We start from the raw sequence: 18,571 nt of genomic DNA on the forward strand, positions 1-18,571 counted from the left end.
TCTAACATTCACAGAATCACAGAATGGCTGAGGTTAAAAGGGACCTTTGGAGATCATCCAGCCCAACCTCCCTGCTGAAGCAGGTTTCTGTAAAGGATATAATCCAGGACTGTGTTCAGGTAACTTTTAAATAACTTCAGGGAAGGAGGCTGCACAACCAGTCTGTGCAATCTGTGCCAATGCTCTGTTACCCCCATAGTAGTTTTTCCTCTTGTTCGTATGGAACTTCTTGTGTTTCAGCTTGTAACTGTTGCCTTGTCTTATTGCTAGATACCACTGAGAAGAGACTGGTCCCATCTTTTTGCAAGTGTCCCGTCAGATACTTATATTCATTGATCACATCCCCCAAGTCTTCTCCAGATTGAACAAACACAGCTCCATAGAAGGAATGCTTCACTTCCACAGTCATTTTAGTAGCCCTTCAAGTTCTATGCTTTTGAGCCATTAAAAGTCAGCAGCTGTACTCCTTACTGAGTGCTCTAATCACAATAATAATCATACTCAGTGTCAGGTTTCCTGCAGAGTTTCACAGGGCTCAGGTCATTAGAAATAGCCACCCACAATTCACTCGTGGAGTTACATTATCTTTGGCTGTGAATTAAGATAGGAAGCATTAAAGATTTCAATCTGATTTTCCATTTGATAGAGTTGACACTTAGGACAGTAACTTTAGACAAAGAGACATTGAGTTGATTTCCAATAGTCTTTTCTACCAGTCCTAGAAAACTTCCATTATCCTGTGTCTACTGTTTGTTACTTAGAGTTTCATTAGCTTTTTAAACATCAAGGATACAGCCTTTTAAATTTTCTCCTTTAACCAAATTTTTCACACATATGACCTATGCCACACATTGTTTTTAAGGGATCAGAATGCATCTATAAAGACTATATTATGATGTCTGCATTATATATGTAAAGCTGTCTTAAACCAATTGCAGTGATGGGGAGTAATGTTTAGTTATGCAATAATAGCAGGTGTACTGGGAGTGCTCATGCTGTTCTGAGGGAGAGGCATCAGAAAGGGGAAGGAGGAAGGAAGCATTTTGTAGTCTTACTTTTCTTCAAATGCCACTGGTAGACTGAGAAGATCTGCCTCTGCCCACTTTCTGATATTTTGCATTCAAAGTTCTGTATCAAAGGCAGTTAAGATCAAAGGATCTTAGTTATTGATTACAATGAAGTCTTTCCATCCCAAATATATTTTAAATACATGAGAAAGTAGTACTAACATGGGCCTATCTATAACATTCATAATATAATTCTTCCAAATCTATTTGAAAAGCAAAGAAAGACAGAAAAAGACTATCCCAAGGGCACCGGGAAGGATTTTGTAGGAATCAGTGGCAAAACAGATGCAGCCCTGGAAGTGAATGGTGAGTATTTAACTATATGGTATTTAGGTCTGATCCTTCCAGTCTGACCTCTGTGGGAGTAAGGAAGTCAATATAAGCACAACATCTGCTTCAAAAAAAGCTTCTTTATTGTTTGATGAAGCTGAACAAAACTTCCTGTACAGCTGCTTTAGCCAAGACTCTGGAGGGTATCAGTTCCAAATCTGTGCTATTAAGTCCACTAATGATTTCAAATCTTAAGTTATAACTTACATTTAAGTAGCATTTTCTCCATGTTAATTTTAAACTACTAAGAAATTCTTAATATTTCTTGGATTGCTGAAAAGCCCACAACACACTAAAAAATGATGGGGTTCCAACTAAGAAAAAACTGTACATATTTTTATTGTGTAACTGAAAAATTATCTCATTAAAAGTGACTTGGAAATCTCATACAAAGGGTCCTCTTGCAGTCTCTGCGAGAGAAGGTGTCTTTGTATTGAAATCCCAATCCTGGGTGCTTTTCAGGTTCAGAGCTCCTCTGTATGGACACAGTGCCCCTTCACAACGTCTCCGGTCCTTGTCAATCTTCTGAGTCTCTCAGACTGGAAGTGTCTTGATGGGAGAAGCTGTGGATCCTGGGGGAAAAGCAACATGAGCTGCTGGATTTTTAGGCATCTAGTTTGGTCAGCCTCTAAAAGAGTCCAGCTCCTCTTCAGAAAGAGGCTGAAGAAACTGGACCCAAACCCAGACCTTTTAGGTGAATTCCTACTTAGGGTTCTTCATATTTTGATTCTTACTAGCATTTTGTAACTTAAAGATGAAGCATAGTAATATTCACAGTTCACCTCTCCTTATTATCAGTACTACTTTATAACATCCTGTTTTAAGGGCACAGATGGAAATTTCCCTTCTGAAGTTGGCCTTAAGCCTACCTAGACCTTAATTTGTGCAATCTGAACTCAAAGTGGCTTTAAAAGGTTGATTGGTTAAAACTACAGAACTGAGCTGTGAAACTCATTCTAGTTCACTGAGTGCAGAGCTGTTAAGCATGCACATTGCATGGCCCTCTTTGTAAATTTGTGAAATTTGTGAAATTTACAAAGCCCTTTTCTTAAATCCACTTTAATTACTGCTGTTCTCACTGGAGAGTTATTACAGAGGTTCATTTGTGGGGTGATTAGAAACTGCCTTATTATTTCCTTTTTTATTTTCTCCCTATAAATTTCCATGTCTTTTCAATTCATTATCTCAGCTCTTGTTTAATCTCAGGGATGTGTTCAAAGAGTGCAATTATGTCTCATCTTCATTTCAACAAAATAAATCATTATTGCCAACTAAAGGTGGTTGGACTTTGCTTGTGAGATTAGTAGGTGTTCTCCAGTACTGATCTCATTCATTAGAGTTAAAGAGAAGTGCTCCAGAGTAGAAAGCAAAGAACTCCGTACTATGTAATATTCCAATTCTTCAGCTTTGAATGTCTTGGGTGTTAGCCTTGAAGTGGTCATACACTTGGACTAGATTATCTTTAAAGGTCTCCTTCAACTGAGATATTCTATTTATCACAGATATTTCTCCCACACGTTACAAGAGTACATAGGCACAGTGGTGCAGTGAAAAGAAAGGCAATTTAATGGTACTTAAGAGGAAGGCATACTTCTGTCCTTGCTCTGCTGTTTTACTGTTTTACTTCCTACACATATATTACAGATAACTCAGTGTAGGATCACTCTGCTAATTCAACAGCAAAATTACTGGATGGCATAGGAAAAAAGTGTGTTTTTATAAATGCCTTTGAAGATTATGGACACTTCCACCCTTTTGAAAATCAGCATTTGTAGCTGATCAACAAAATCACTTTATCTGTGATATACCTGGAACTGCCCCAAACATTTGCAAGATGAAACCATTGCTGTAGACCTGCTCCATACAAAACTCCCCTTTTGAAAGGGATAATACAGTTGTTGAACGGTGGGCACATTGATTGCAGACTTCTCCAATTGAGCAGGCATAAATGAATGTCTCAGAGAAGCTCAGATGGAACTCAGGGACTTCGTAATACCATTACTAGTCCAGAACTCTCTCACAGGCTGAGGACAGCTGTTGTCTGGAAAAATGCTGGAATCCAGATCGGTGATCTCTTTCTATGTCTCTCTCCTGCCCCCTTCTCTTTCTCTTCTTTCCATTTTTACTCTTAAAATAAAGTACAATGAGGCTTATTTCAATTGTATAGTTTGGCCACACACCTTAGATAGGTATTATTCTGAGTGTTGGTACTTTTAAGATAATTGTATTACAGAGATTTTTGTTAAAACTGATGATTGTATTTGGATCTCGAGTGCCATTTCAACTTAATTTGGAATTCTGGTCACCCCTCCCTGTCTTCACTGGCAGGACATGACAGGTTGGACCTAGACTACAAGTAGAGGTACATTATGATCAGAATGAAAAACAAAGTCTTCTGGTGTGCATTGTGGAAACAGAAAGAAAGGAAAATGGGAGGAAGATCTCATCTTCAGTAACTGAGCACAATTAGAGCAGGCCACGACCACTTTTTGTTCAGATCTGTCCTGTAGCAAATCAGAAATTCCCCAGCTGTTGTTTCATATTTCATACTGACTAAAGCTATATGCCACTCCCCTTTGACACATCATTGCTTCAGCTTTTGGAACAACTATTTCTTCTCTACATTAACTTTTCCACCTGATAGATTACAATTAGTTTGTCTGCTCAGTCTGACTCTCTAAAAACAAGCATCTCTGATGCACCCACACCCGAAAACAGTGGTTTGGGGCTAACACAATTTCTTGGGGATGTGCATATGTTGCTAACACTCAATGACATGAGCTACATTTTACAGTTTTGTAATCAGTGCATCAAAGCTTATTTTAAGTCACCCAACAGGGCTCGATGCCAACAGCGTCATTTTGTTTAACAGCAAAACACAAAGATGGGCAATGTGGTAGAGGGAACAGTAACAAAAAGGTAATGTTTGTGAACTCAAGGATGTAAAGCTGAAAGTAAACACTGTGTGAAGAGGAAACCATAAAGGGTGCCAAACTCATCAAATGTCCCCTGATACACAACACCTTAAGCCCACATTCACAAGTAAATGAGTGTCCTTTCTCAGACCCAGTTCTGGAAACACTGGAACCCGGGGAAAACTTTCCTCAGAGCAGCCACATTGATTTCCCAGAAAACACATATGTGCTTAAAGTCAAGTGCGTACAAAGGACTGAAGAATGAGAATCTTCTCTTAAAAAACTGTCCTGAATTTTCCATTGTTTCCAGTGCTGTTAATCTCATGCAGTGCTGCTGAAAATGAAATAAAACTGCTAGAAGTGGCAAGGAGTATAAATCTCAACTAAGGAAAGATAAATTTCAGTGGACACAAATCTGGAATATAACCACTGTGGCTGTTTCTTTTTAAGACTATGGATCATCTTGCACTGTATCTCAGGCTGTAAACACATCACATCTTATTTGACATGAGAGATAACCTCCACCTATACTGACTGCTATGTGAAGTCAACAGGAACTGTTCATTAATAAAATATTTTCAACTTATTTATCTTTATCTTATATATTTATCTTATTTAAAAGATTTCATAAGGATGAAAACCATCTTTGGCTGAAACCCCTGTCTAAGCTGCCACTGACTGTAAGAAAACATGGTAATTCCTTGTAGGCTTAGATTCAAGATTCCGTGGCAGTCGATGGCATATGCTTGGGAAAAAGACAAGTACAAGACAGAACATGTGAACCATAGTCCTTCTCCTGAAAAATAACTTCAGTGTTTCACCAAGTACATGCATTCATTTCATTCATTTTACATTCCCCGGGAAAAATCAATCCAAATTCTCAAGTGAAACTAACCTAACATTTGTTCTTGTTGGTAGTTTAAGGAAAAACAGGTACAGCAAATATTGTACCATATAAATTCTGGGAAAAAGGGAGATGTTTGGGGCTTTTTAATCACTCTTTTCAGCAGTGAAGTGTCATTAGTGTCTAAAAATATATTTTCTCATAGACCAAATGGTATCTCTGAATGTTTGAGTAATAAAAACACAAACTGTGGCCAAAACATCAGCTGAGAGGGAGCCTGAAGAGAGCTAATCAGCATTTAAACATCATTTCCTCCAAGCTCAGGACCAGTGCATCTCTAAGAGTAGGAAATGAGGGAAGGCTGACAGGAGACCTGCAACAATGAGCAAGGAGATCATAGATAAAATCAAAGGGTAGAAAAAAGTCCATGAGATGTGCAAGGAGGAAGGTGAAGGCCCATCTGGAGTTAAATCTGGAAAAAGGAGTTCAAGGATAACAGGAAAGGCTTTCTGAAGTATGTCTATAGCAAAGGGAGGACTAGGGAAAATGTGGATCCACCACTCTGAGATTTGCAGCTTTGGTGACAGGCAATGCCTTCCAATGGGAAGGTGGAGATGCTGAATGTCTTCTCTGCTTCAGTCATTTCTACAGATAATGTGCCTTAGGAATCCTCGACCCTGGAGAAAGAGAGTCTGGAGAATGGAAGACTTCCCCTTGGTCAAGGTGAATCTGATCAGAGAGCATCTCGCCAAAATCAACACACACAAATCCACATGCTCTGTTGCAATGCACTCATGCTGAGAGAACTGGCAGAAGTGATTGCCGAACCACTCATCTTTGAAAAGTCTTGGAGAATGGGAGAGGTGTTAGAAGACTGGAGGATATCCAATGTCACTTCAGTCTTCAAAAAGGTCAAGAAGGACAATCCGGGAAACTACAGGCCAGCCAGCCTCACCTCCATGCCCGGAAGTGTGATGGAACAACTTGTTCTGGATGCCATCTCAAAGCAATTGGAAGAGAATGAGGAGTAGTCAACATGGATTCAACAAAAGGAAACTGTGCTTGACCACCCTGGTAGCTTCCTACAAGGTCATAACTGGATGAGTAGATGGGGAGAGGGTAGTTGATGTTGTATACCTTTACTTCAGCAAGGTGTTTGATGCTGTCTCCCACAGCATCCTTTCAGTGAAGCTTAGAAAGAGCAGGACAGATGAGTGGATGGTGTGGCAGGTTGAGAACTGGATAACTGGCAGAGCTCAGAATGTTGTGATCAGCAGTGCAGTGTCTAATTGGAGGCCTCTAACTAGCAGTGCTCCCCAGAGGTCACTGCTGGGCCCAGTCTTGTTTGACATCTTCATCAGCGGCATGGATGATGGGATAGAATCCACCCTCAGAAGGTTTGTTGATGATATGAAGATGGGAGGAGTGGCTGATACACTAGAAAGCTCTGCTGCCATTCAGTGAGGCCTGGAGAGACTGGAGAGTTGGATGGAGAGGAACCTGATGAGGTTCAACAAGAACAAGCGTAGAGTCCTGCAACTGGTGAGGAATAACCACATGCACCAGTACAGGTTGGGGGATGACCTGCTGGAGAGGAGCTCTGCAGAGAAGGACCTGGGTGTCCTGGTGGACAACAGGCTGGCCATGAGCCAGCAGTGTGGCCTTGAGGCCAAGAAGGCCAATGGTGTTCTGGGCTGCATTAAAAAGAGCATGGCCAGCAGGTTAAGGAAGGTGGTCCTCACCCTCTGCTCTGCCCTGAGGAGGCCACATCTGGAGTACTGTGTCCAGTTCTGGGTTTCTCAAGTTTAAGAAAGATGGGGAACTTATATAGAAAGTACAGTGAAGGGCCACAAAGATTATTAGGGTCCTGGAGTATCTCCCATAGAAGGAAAGGCTGAGAAACCTGGGGCTGTTCAGTGTGGAGAACAGAAGCCTGAGAAGGGATCTCATTATTATTTATCTGAAGTGTGGGAATCGAGTCAACAGGGGCAGAATATTTGCAGCGGTGAGCCACAACAGAACAAGGGCAATGGGCAGAATGTGGAATACAGAAAGTTCCATACAAACACAAGGAGGAACTTCTTTATTGTCAGAGTGACAGAGCACAAAAACAGGAACAACCAGAGAGGTTGTGGTGACTCCTCTGGAGATATTCAAGACCCGTCTGGATTCCTTCCTGTGTGACCTACTGTAGGGAACCTGCTTTAACAGGGGTTTGGACTTGATGATCTCTTGAGGTTCCTTTTCAACCCTTACAATGCTGTGATTCTGTGAAAAATGGGAAGTAAAAAAAAAGCAGGCATAGTTCACACATAGGCTGGGGGGTGGAGGGGGGGCAGGGGGGGAATATGATTCCTGTCATTATAGAAAATATATATATTAAAAGAATCAGTGTGTTTAATTTTGACGATACCCTCAAACATTAAATTTTCATCAATCAAGAAGTGTCAGGATGAGGCAGATACTACTTTCAGAAGTTAAATAGTTTTATTAGAATCATCTTTCTACATACTCAAATATTACTGCTTTTTATGAAATCTTCTCATATAAAGCATGATCTGTTTTCCAAGATAAACTTCCACCTTTCTCATATCACAGAATCACAGAATCGAAGGGGTTGGAAGGGACCTCTAGAGATCATCAAGTCCAACCCCCCTGCCAAAGCAGGTTCCCTACACCAGGTTGCACAGGTAGGCGTCCAAGCAGGACTTGAATATCTCCAGAGACGGAGACTCCACACACCTGCTGGGCAGCCTGTTCAAGTGCACCGTCACCCTCACTGTAAAGAAGTTCTTGTGCACATTCGTGCGGAACTTCCTATGTTCCAGCTTATGTCCGTTTCCCCTTGCCCTGTCTCCACGTACCACTGAAAAGAGACTGGCCTCATCACTATGGACCCCACACCTCAGATATTTATAAACCTGGATTAGATTCCCTCTCAGTCATCTTTTCCCAAGGCTAAACAGACCCAGTTCTCTTAGCCTTTCTTCATAGGTGAGATGCTCCAGTCCCTTCACCATCTTTGTGGCCCTCCAGTCTTTCAATATTTGGAAACGTTGTATGAGCGCGTACATACAACATGTTTAATCATTCGGTAACCATAGACATTCTTACAATGTGTGAAGTGATATTACTCGATATTTTCTTTTTCTTTGGATGAAAGGAAGACTCAAGCTCTGCTGTGTGCTTGTCAGTGTATAGATGAACTAAGCACAACTCCTACTGAAATTTTCCTGGTGCCAGAGTGCTCCAGCCCTGCTTCAGCCCTGGGATGTTTTTACATATGCTCCATTACATTTGCACAATATCCTCCCAGCCTGTGCCTACTCTCATTTCAAAACTGGATACAGTTCTGCTAACAGAAATGTATAGTGACTATTAGACATTTTACATCATTTTTTTGTGTGTTCCAGATACAAAATTAGTGATTGGTCTTCTGTTGAATTCCACAGATGTACATTCCTAGGATAGCTGTATGCAGAAAATAGCAAGTGACAGATGTGATCGATGTTAAAACCCTTTTGTTTGTCCTTGCCAGTGAACTTTACATACTGTATTCCATGTCTACCTTAGCAAGGTACAGAAACACTAAGACAAACAAAAGAAAGATCAGCTTTCTTATGAGCTATCCCTTGCTCTTTCTTCAACAACTTTCTCTTAATTCCTAGAAAATGTCAGACAGCAGAGGTTGCTGTAGTCTTCTAGGAAATGCTTCATCCTCTTTCTCGCTCATGCTGGAGTCTTGCAATCTGTTCTACTGTGCCCCTCTCAGACTTTTTGACCCACTCACTGTTTGCCAGTTCTTCAAAAGCTGCCTTTATCTGAGCATGTTTGATGGGAGAATTGATTTCCTTCTCCTGCCTTGGATTTTCCCCTGGACTCGGAGGGCTGCAGACAAGAAAAGTCTTCAGGAAGCCTGTTTGGTGCCAAGGAAAATGTATTTAATTAATGCCAATACAGCAGGTCTTTGACTGCAAAAACAAGGAAGACAAGAAGCTGTTTAAAAGACCTAACTTTCAAACAAACACTAGAATTTTCAATGCCTTTCTTTTCAGTATAGGCAGGCTTCTTTACCAAAACAGAGTTTTTGCACTTTGTTGTTGGTTTTTAATCTTATAAGCATGATCACAGATCTGGTGCTGTTGTGGACATCTGGATGCAGCAATTAGAAAGCCCCTTCTTTAGGAGGCATATGAACCTTGTATTTACCACATTTTAAATTTCATTGCAACTGATGCAAGTTTTTAAGAATAAAAGCAGAGTAACCTACATTTGTCTGATCTTTTTGTAATTTGCTCATCAGTCAGTGAAGCTTTTTAATGTCATGTGAATTCAGAACAAAAGAAAAAGGATGTAGTTTTTTCTTCTTAACTGAGACTTAAACACATACAAGGTGTCTATTGTTTGAATCCTAAACAATTATCTGTCTGTTAAGAGTGACTTTCTGGTTCTCCTATGGAGAAACTGTAACTGCATGCAGCACACCAAGGTAATTTTTTACTAATACAAGATTCTGTCACACATTTTGTAACCTCTATAGATACAAAGAATCAAGAAATGAGAAAAGTTTTCAAAATGTCACACCATAAAAAGAAAGAAAATGCAGTATTTAAGTACATGCTCTATGTTTTCCTACATCATTAGGGAAAGAAAAAAAGGAAAACATGGCAACAGAAATTGGTGTTAGGTTTGTTTTGCAGTATGTCTGTCATGGTTCTTTTTTCATTTTCATGGAGTGATATTCTGACCACACTGGAGTATGGCACACCAAAACAACATCTTCTACATTCTTATTTATTCCATTGTCCATCAGCATTCACCACTAGTCTCTGTATTTGGCCATCCAGCCAGTTCTTTAACCAGCTAAGACCATACTTGTCCAAGCCATGGGCTGCCAGCTCCTCCAAGTTAATACTGTGGGAGACAGTATCAAAGACTCTACTGAAGTCTAAGTAAACTCTATCAACAGCCTTTCCCTCACGAACCAGGTGGTTCACCTGGTCACTCAACCATGGAAGGAGATCAAGTTGGTGAAGCAGGACCTGCCTGTCATGATCTCATGCTGGCTGGGCCTGATCCCCTAATAGTCCTGCACATTCCAGATGGTCACAGTCAAAACGATCTGTTCCACAGCCTTTCCTGGCACCAAGGTCAGGATGACAGGCATGTAGTTCTCCAGATCCTCCTTGCAACCCTTCTTGTACATGAGAGTCACAGTGGCAAGCAGAAAATCATGAGATAATCCCCCCATTCAGGAGGAAGGCATGACCCTATGAATTAACATTATTACTTTTTTCAGGTGGCCAAAGTATTTCATTGCCTATTTTAGGATGCAATAAATCATTTCCTAGGGGTGTTTGCTACTCTTGCTAAGCACAAAGCACAAGTGGCCATCTAACATTAGAGAAGTCCTGTACTCATATAATTGTAGACTCTGGTGTAGCAGGGGTTAAGTTCCCTATGTAAACAATTTGTGCTCATCTGTCCAGTCTTATGATATGTCCACAAGGAAAACAAATCCATGAAGGCATGTAAGTTTAACTGGTATAATGTTGAAAGGCTGGGCTCAAGATACAGGAAAGAAAAAAGTCTGCTTTTGAAGTATAAATATGAAGGAATACTATAATAGCCAAAAGAAGCATGGGAGCCATTGGGAAAATTTACCCATGCTAACAATGTCTGACTTTGCACCTTGTAAGAGTCTCAGACTGTCCATGAACAACTGAAATAATGTTCTATCAGCAGAGAATGAATATGGGCTGCTAAGAATAGAAGTGTAGCACCAAAAAACACAGGATCAAAGAGGTACCTTTAGTTAGTCTTCTCACTAATTGGCAAGAAAAATGGGAAGAAAGAAACCCCCACAATGATTTGTAAGTAGGTATAACAGAAATACAGAAAATTTCAAGTTTATTGGCCCTGCAGGTCTGAGCTTCAGGCATTACAGTTTGTCATAAGTTAGCAACTCCAGTTCATTGTTATAAATTATCTGTCAAAAGATATAGGTTTTAATTATAATAATTATTCTTAAATAGCTGCTTGATTCTTCATTTGTTTAATGTGAAAGAGTCAGTGCCTAATGGTTATTTAATTGTTCTTCATTGAGCAGAAAATTTCCTGAATTCACATGCAATCAAGCATGCATATGTGAAAACCAGAACTAATCAGATGTAATATATTATGAAATTTCCTGTGAAGGAGAGGACACAAAACAAAATCTCTTCTCATTAGTCTCAGGAGTCTCAGTTCAGCAAATTCTTATCAGACACTGCACATCATTATGCCTGCTCATCTTTTAACACAGAGCTCAACATAATTTGATCTTTTTGTCATTCAAATTTTCACTGCCAAATTCAGAAGCACAGTTCATACACTATGAGCAACACTGCAAATCACGCTGGACAAACTCATGTTGGTCAAAGTGAACAGTTCATAAGCCAGCCATAGTTCATAATTGTATCTTCAAACAGTCTGTGAAAAATGAACATATTCATTAGCAATCTAATGGTCAAATCTAAGCAGTACAAGTCTGTACAATGAGCATTTCCATAGAAAGATCATTTAGAAATCTCTGGTCTGGATGCATTTATGTAACTGTTGCCAAATCTAGAGATGAGGAACTGGGCTGGAAAATCTGATTTGACTTGTAAGATTCACAGTGGGAAACTGAACCCAGACATCTTCTCTTTCAACCACAGAGGTCTGGCATCATCTCTACATGCTTGTTAACTTAAGAAGCCTGAGAGTTCTCAGGAGAGAACCGGGGTTCTGCATGATTAAATTCTAATTGGATGAAGTGATTGCTTCACTATTTCACATAACGTAGCTGCTTCTCCACTGGGTTTGTTTTGTTTTGCTTTGTTTTTTATCTGGATTTTAATGAACAATTCATTTGCATAGAATGTTTTGTTTCCTACTTGTTTAGGAGTATTTAGGGAGGACAGAAGAAAGGATTATTATTTGTCTGTTGCTGAATTTCAATTAAAACCCACTAAACTGATGTGTCCTAGTTTCTTTTAGTTACATGCTTCTGGATACTCTCCAGAAGCCAGGGAATAAGATTGTTCTGGGTGTACCAAAAAGGGGGATTCAAACAAAAACACTTAATTTGCCATGAAAGGTACTCAGACACCAAAAGTTCATCTAATGCAACTGGTAGTTTCATAGTTTCATAGTTTCGTGCGGGTTGGAAGGGACCTTAGAGATCATCGAGTCCAGCCCCCGGAATTCGAGCCTCTGTGTAGCAGAGCGGCACTTCTACCACTTGCACCACAGGGGGGATTCGAACTCCGGGCCCCAGTGTTGCAAGGCGGCGTCTTTAACCACTGCGCCACCGGGGCACACAATGCAAATATTTTAGCAGAAGTTGCTATACAAGAGGAATTGGGTCAGTATATCAGGTATGTTAAACTGTAGAGACTACAAGTTAGGGCTTACTGTCCAGATAAAGCCTGAAGTTGTCTGTGTTGATAATCCTTCCTGCTTTAAGTCAATGTTGGATTTACATCGTGTTGACCATTGAATCATAGAATGGCTTGGGTTGGAAGGGATCTCAAAGTTCATCAGTTTCCAACACACCTGCTTCAAGCAGACGCTAGATCAAGTACTAGACCAGATTGCCCAGGGCCCCATATAACCTGGTCTTAAGCACCTCCAGGGATGGGGCATCCACAGCCTCTCTGGGCAACCCATTCCAGCACCCCACCACTCTCAGTAAATAACTTCCCCTGACATCTAATTTAAATCTCAGCTCCATTAGTTTAAAACCATTCCCCCTTGTCTTATCACCATCTACCTGTGTAAAAAGTTGTTTTCCCTCATGTTTATAAACTCTATTTAAATACTGGAAGGCTACAATACAGTTATCCCTCAGTCTTCTCTTTTCCAGGCAGAATAAGCACAGTTCTTTTGCAACTGTTTTTGTGGGAAAGATGGTACACTTTTGATCATCTTCATGGCCCTCCTCTGGACTCTCTCCAAAAGTGCCATGACTGTCTTCTGGTGGGGACCCCAGGCTTGGGTGCAGTGCTCCATCTGGGGCCACCTGAGGGCAGAGTACAGAGAGACAATCACCTCTCACCCTGCTGGCCATCCCTCTTCTGATGGAACCCAGAATACCATTGGCCTTCCAGGCTGCAAACTCACACTGCTTCTCATGTTAAGTTTTTCATCAACTAGCACCCCTAAGTCCTTCTCAGCAGGGCTATTCTCAAGGAGTTCTTCCCCCAGTTTGTATACATATTTGGGATTGCCTCAACCCAAGTGCAATACCTTGCACTTTGCTTTGTCAAATCTCATTAGGTTCGCAAGGGCCCACCTTTCAAATTTATCAAGGTCCCCTGAATGTCATCTCTTCCTTCTGCTGTATCAACCACACCATTTAGCTTGGTGTCATCATCAAACTTGTTGAAAGTGCACTCAATTCCATCATCTGATGTCACTGATAAAGATGTTAAAGTGTTATTGGAGCCAAGATGAATCCCTGGAGGATGGTGCTCATTATTGGCTTCTATGTGAACATAGAACCATTGACCATAACCTTCTGGCTGCAACATTCCAACAAATTCCTTATCCACTAAATAGTCCACCCTTCAAATCCATGTCTTTCCTAGTTAGAGATTAGGATGTGATGGGAGACTATGTCAAAGGCCTTGCAAAAGTCCAGGCAGGTGATATCAGATGCCTTCCCTTTGTCCACTGATGCCGTCACTCCATCAGTTGATGTACAGGCGTGAGCCTTTAAGACCATAAGAAGTTAAGCAATCAGCCCATATGTTGGCATAGCCTCTTAAAGTTTTGACCTTCCTGTCATCTCATTTTAAAGACAAAGAACTGGTTATACAAACCTAAGGTTTCCTACTCAAAATATTCAAAGGCTCAGGACCATTTTCCCAGTCCAACCTCTTCAGAAAAATTGAAGTATGTTCCTTTCTCAAAGTACAAAGAATGTATTTGAAGGTACAGCTTTGTTACAAGAAAAAAATTACATTTGGATATTGGATTATGAAGAATCTGATTTGCTTCAGTACTCAGTGTATCTACACAGTAGCAGGTTTTAGTAGTGAGATTACAAAAGGGGGAAATTTGACAGAATAGAATCACTTTTCAAAATCAGTCATCACCTGTAATGCAAATGTTTTGTTCACCAAGCTTAAAGCACATTCACAACACTCTTCCAAAAGTCTTTGATCCATCTATTTCTTGGTTGTCACCCCCACAGTAATATTGGGCTCAGAGTATTATTAAGAGTTGACACCTGTGAAGCAATTTCTGTTGCCTTCACTGAAACAAAGACTGAGAGAAGTTGCCTGCAGCAGATGGGGGTACCTCCTGCATTAACTCTCGGGAATTAACCTCACTCTAATGCATTATTTTTGTTGACTAAAACACTACTGGAAATTTACATCTGATGAAGTCTATGACCGGGATAAAAAAGTGAAAAAGCAGAACAAGTAACATGTCTGTCAGGACTTGCTGATGTTATGGATCTTTTCCAACCCAGATGATGTCATGATTATATGAACATGGTACTGTCACACTGTTGTGGACTGGCACAATCATACAACTTTACATCCTTCCAAATTTTATGGAAACATTATCTAATATATGCTCAAAATATACCTGCACATTATAAATTCAAGTGCCAAAAAAACCATGATGCATAGACAAGCAATATGCAGTATGAATCATTCTGACATGAGAATAATTTGATGTAGCAACAGAGTCACCTTGCTGGTGTAGGCAGTATAGCCCACTTTTTGAGCTGCCCTCATTTCCAATTGCATTTCCTTTTACCAGAACTAGCTTCTCAGGAATCAAACCAAGCTTCACTTCCTGATCCTGTGCTATGAAGATATGCATTTCACTGAAAACATAATATTTGAAATACATATATTTTTTAATTGCAGAAGTGATTTGTCAGAAGAATAATGTTGAAATTCTAATGATGTCTCTATTTACACTGAAATTCTGAAGATACGATTATCTGTATTGTATCTGGAGATATGGTATGATGACAACATTCAAAACACCCGTTAGATGACAGCAGTCACAGGTGCACAACTTTTCAGAATGAACTGAGCAATAAAACAGCACTGAGTGTAGTTAAAAAGAAGGGACCCTTTCGCTCTACTAAAATAGTACATCACTATTATTGAAACTCAAAGTAAGAATGTGAAATAATTCCACTTGATTATTTTACTTCTAGAGATAAAATAATGGTAAATACAGATTAAAAAATAAAAGAAAGGAAGAAAGGATGGAAGGACAGAGGAAAGCAAGAAAGCAAGAAAGCAAGAAAGAGAGAAAGAGAGAGAGAAAGAGAGAGAGGAAGAGAGAGAAAGAAAGAAAAGAAAGAAAGAAAGAAAGAAAGAAAGAAAGAAAGAAAGAAAGAAAGAAAGAAAGAAAGAAAGAAAGAAAGAAAGAAAGAAAGAAAGAAAGAGAAAGAAAGAAAGAAAGAAAGAAAGAAAGAAAGAAAGAAAGAAAGAAAGAAAGAAAGAAAGAAAGAAAGAAAGAAAGAAAGAAAGAAAGAAAGAAAGAAAGAAAGAAAGAAAGAAAGAAAGAAAGAAAGAAAGAAAGAAAGAAAGAAAGAAAGAAAGAAAGAAAGAAAGAAAGAAAGAAAGAAAGAAAAGAAGTCTGACAAATCCATTTTAAAACTATTTCCCAAAGCTACATTGTCAGTCAAAATCCTTCCTGGATTAACCTCAGATATCAGAGTTATTATATCACTAAGCAGTTCTATTTTAAAATATTTAGGTTCCTGCTCTCCCCAGAGCAGCTGAAGGAGCTGAAAAGATGTGGCCAAAAGCCTGTTCTTCTTGCCTGTAACCCTTTCTCTCTGATGTGGATGGACTTTGAGCAGTGGTTGATATCCCTGATTTTATGTTGAAATGCACCACTGCCTTCAAACCATGATGAATACATCGTAAAGGGAAAAACAGAGAAAACATTTTCTGTCATTTTGTTTAAGCAATACCAAAAACGAGATTACAGTAACACATAAAAATCTGCTGAAGGAGGGAAAGTACTTCACAAATTTCCTTACTTCTGTGGACAATTCTCCACACAGAAAGGGAATTTCCTGAGTAAATCTATAACTGATTTAGCTATAGTTAATATTACTTGTGTGAGGTTATAAATTAAACAAAACTTGCTAGGCCAGAGAATAAAACATTTGTATATCAAGTACTGATATTTTTGGGAGATTCTTTGCACGCAGTGATACAGAACTGCTCCAGGAAGAGGTGACTCAAACACACAAAGCATTTCTAAGAAATTCAGGTGATGTCACACCTCTGCCACCTCTGATCTTCATGCAGCTGCAGGGTGGAGATGCTGGTTATCAGGATAACCACTCTTTTGAAGGTGTTTTCTTTTCCCATGGGCTCCGGTAAGTCACCTGGACAGAGGGGATTTTGAAAGAAGATGTTTCCTTCTAAAAAAAGTGATGAGAATTTTCATGCAGCGTCACTTCTAATGTAAATGCTGTGGAATAAAGAAACAATTTTGGGCATAAGCTCCAAAAGGACTTTGAGTATCACCTGTGGAAAAACACCAAAGACCAAAGATAAGTAATGATTTGGTCTTTATGTGATCTTTCAGCTTTAGAAGTGCAACCCTACCATGATAGAAAGGAGCCCTCATACAAAGCAGTGGTTTAATGGGAAAGCTTTTAAGTTACTTACTTATTTCTTGGAACTCACACAAATTGCTTGCAACGTTAGGAAACACGTAGGTGTTACATGAATGAAAGAAAACCTGTTGACTGGAGAAATTCTTTCTGAATCTCAGTTGAAGGCTTCTCACACAGCACTAGGCACGTAACATTTTGGTGTCTAGCCTTCACGAATGGCTAGTAGTGAGAGAACAAGTCCACCATCCCACCTATAGTGCTTGTCATTCCGGAACCAGATGATTTGCCTCTTGGCATTGACTGTGTCTATATATTTAACAGTACATAGAACCTGATGAATGAAACAAGGTAATTTTCAGATGGCCAAAATACTTACTGTTATGCTTTAACCCAGCAGCAGCTCAGCACCACACAGCTGTTCGCTCCCTCCCCTGTGTCAGTGAGATGGGAGAGAGAATTAAAAAAAAAAACAAAAACGAAAACAAAAAAAACATAGAATGAAACTCATGAGTTGAGATGAAAGCTACTTACTAAGACAGAAAAGAATCAGAAAAGGAGAATAATAATAGTAATGGTAATATAAGATGTATTTACAAAACAAGTGATGCGCGTTGAAATTGCTCACCACTCACCAATGTCCAGCCAAACTCCAAGAAGCAGCTGCACCTGTAGGCAGCTCCCTTCAGTTTTATAGGTCTTTATATCATATGGTACCAAATATCCCTTTGGCCAGTTTAGGTCAGCTAGCTTGGCTCTGTCCCCTCCCAACTCCTTGTATCCTATCAGCCCCTCTCACTGGCAGGGCAACCTGAAAAGTTGAAATGTCCTTTAGCTTTGTGCAGCACTGCTCAGCAATAACTAGAAACCCTGGTGTATTATCAACATTGTTTTTCTTCCAAAGCCAAAGCATAGCATCGTACCAGACACTATGAAGGATAAATAAACAACAAACCGTCTCAGCCAAAACCACCAGGACATATATTTTGTCTCTTAAGTTTCTTTCTCTTGAAACCACTGCTTTAGTTTGAATAGAAGGTGGCAATCAAAATGTAAGTTTAGGATAAAAACAGATTTCATTTGTAATTATGATTGAATATAGTGGGGTGAGAATGACAGAGAAGGAAATGGCATGAGTAAGCTAAACTATGATCCATTCTAGGATCACGTTACAGTAGCTACTGCTTGAGTTGATTACTTTCAAGCATCATCACCACCAGCTCAAATCCAATGTGTATTTTGTTATAGCACTGAAATGTTTTTCCTATTTAATGGGCTTCATGTTGGGCGAAGTCATGTATGGGGAAGTGAAACAGAATAAGTGGGATGTGATAATGAGAAGAAGAGGAATCTTGGACATTTGGTCATGTTCCTTTGCTCAATCACCTACCTCCTACCAGCAAAATCTTGTTGCTGATTTCCATGTGCTTTGGATCCTGACCAGGATGATGACGCAGTAAACCAGGAAGTGTGAAAATCCAAAACCCCTTGCATGCCCCAGCTAACAATTGTGCTATTCAGCAGGCATATTCACATCAACCATCACTCAAACGTGTTTGTTTCCTCCAAGGATTTTGTACTTTGATACCTGCCAAAGGGCTGAAGAACAACCTGTTTACAAGAATCCTTCCAGGAAGGCTTTTTTTCTGCTTCCTTCTATTTCTAGCCAGGAACAGGTGTATCTGTATGGAAGGTTTAAGGTTACTGCACATACTCTGCCTGTTGTCCATTACCCCTCTCATATCCCCATCCACAGTGCTGCTGAATCAGACCAAAAATGCACATT

The 18,571-nt window shown here is 39.9% G+C and overlaps 1 long non-coding RNA gene across 1 annotated transcript in view; it reads right to left on the bottom strand.

Moving 5' to 3' along the window:
• Positions 1-1,437: 1,437 nt before the first annotated feature.
• The window catches only part of LOC146762837 (uncharacterized), a 54,669-nt gene continuing 37,535 nt past the window's right edge, over positions 1,438-18,571 (bottom strand). The window contains exons 3-4 of the long non-coding RNA XR_014949209.1: positions 17,165-17,219; positions 1,438-1,969 (exon numbers count right to left, since the gene is read on the bottom strand). This is a non-coding gene — a long non-coding RNA (uncharacterized LOC146762837). The remainder of the gene's footprint in view (positions 1,970-17,164; positions 17,220-18,571) is intronic.

Source organism: Coturnix japonica, chromosome 1, assembly GCF_054131305.1.
Source record: "Coturnix japonica strain WE chromosome 1, WE-NBRP24, whole genome shotgun sequence".
Taxonomy (NCBI): domain Eukaryota; kingdom Metazoa; phylum Chordata; class Aves; order Galliformes; family Phasianidae; genus Coturnix; species Coturnix japonica.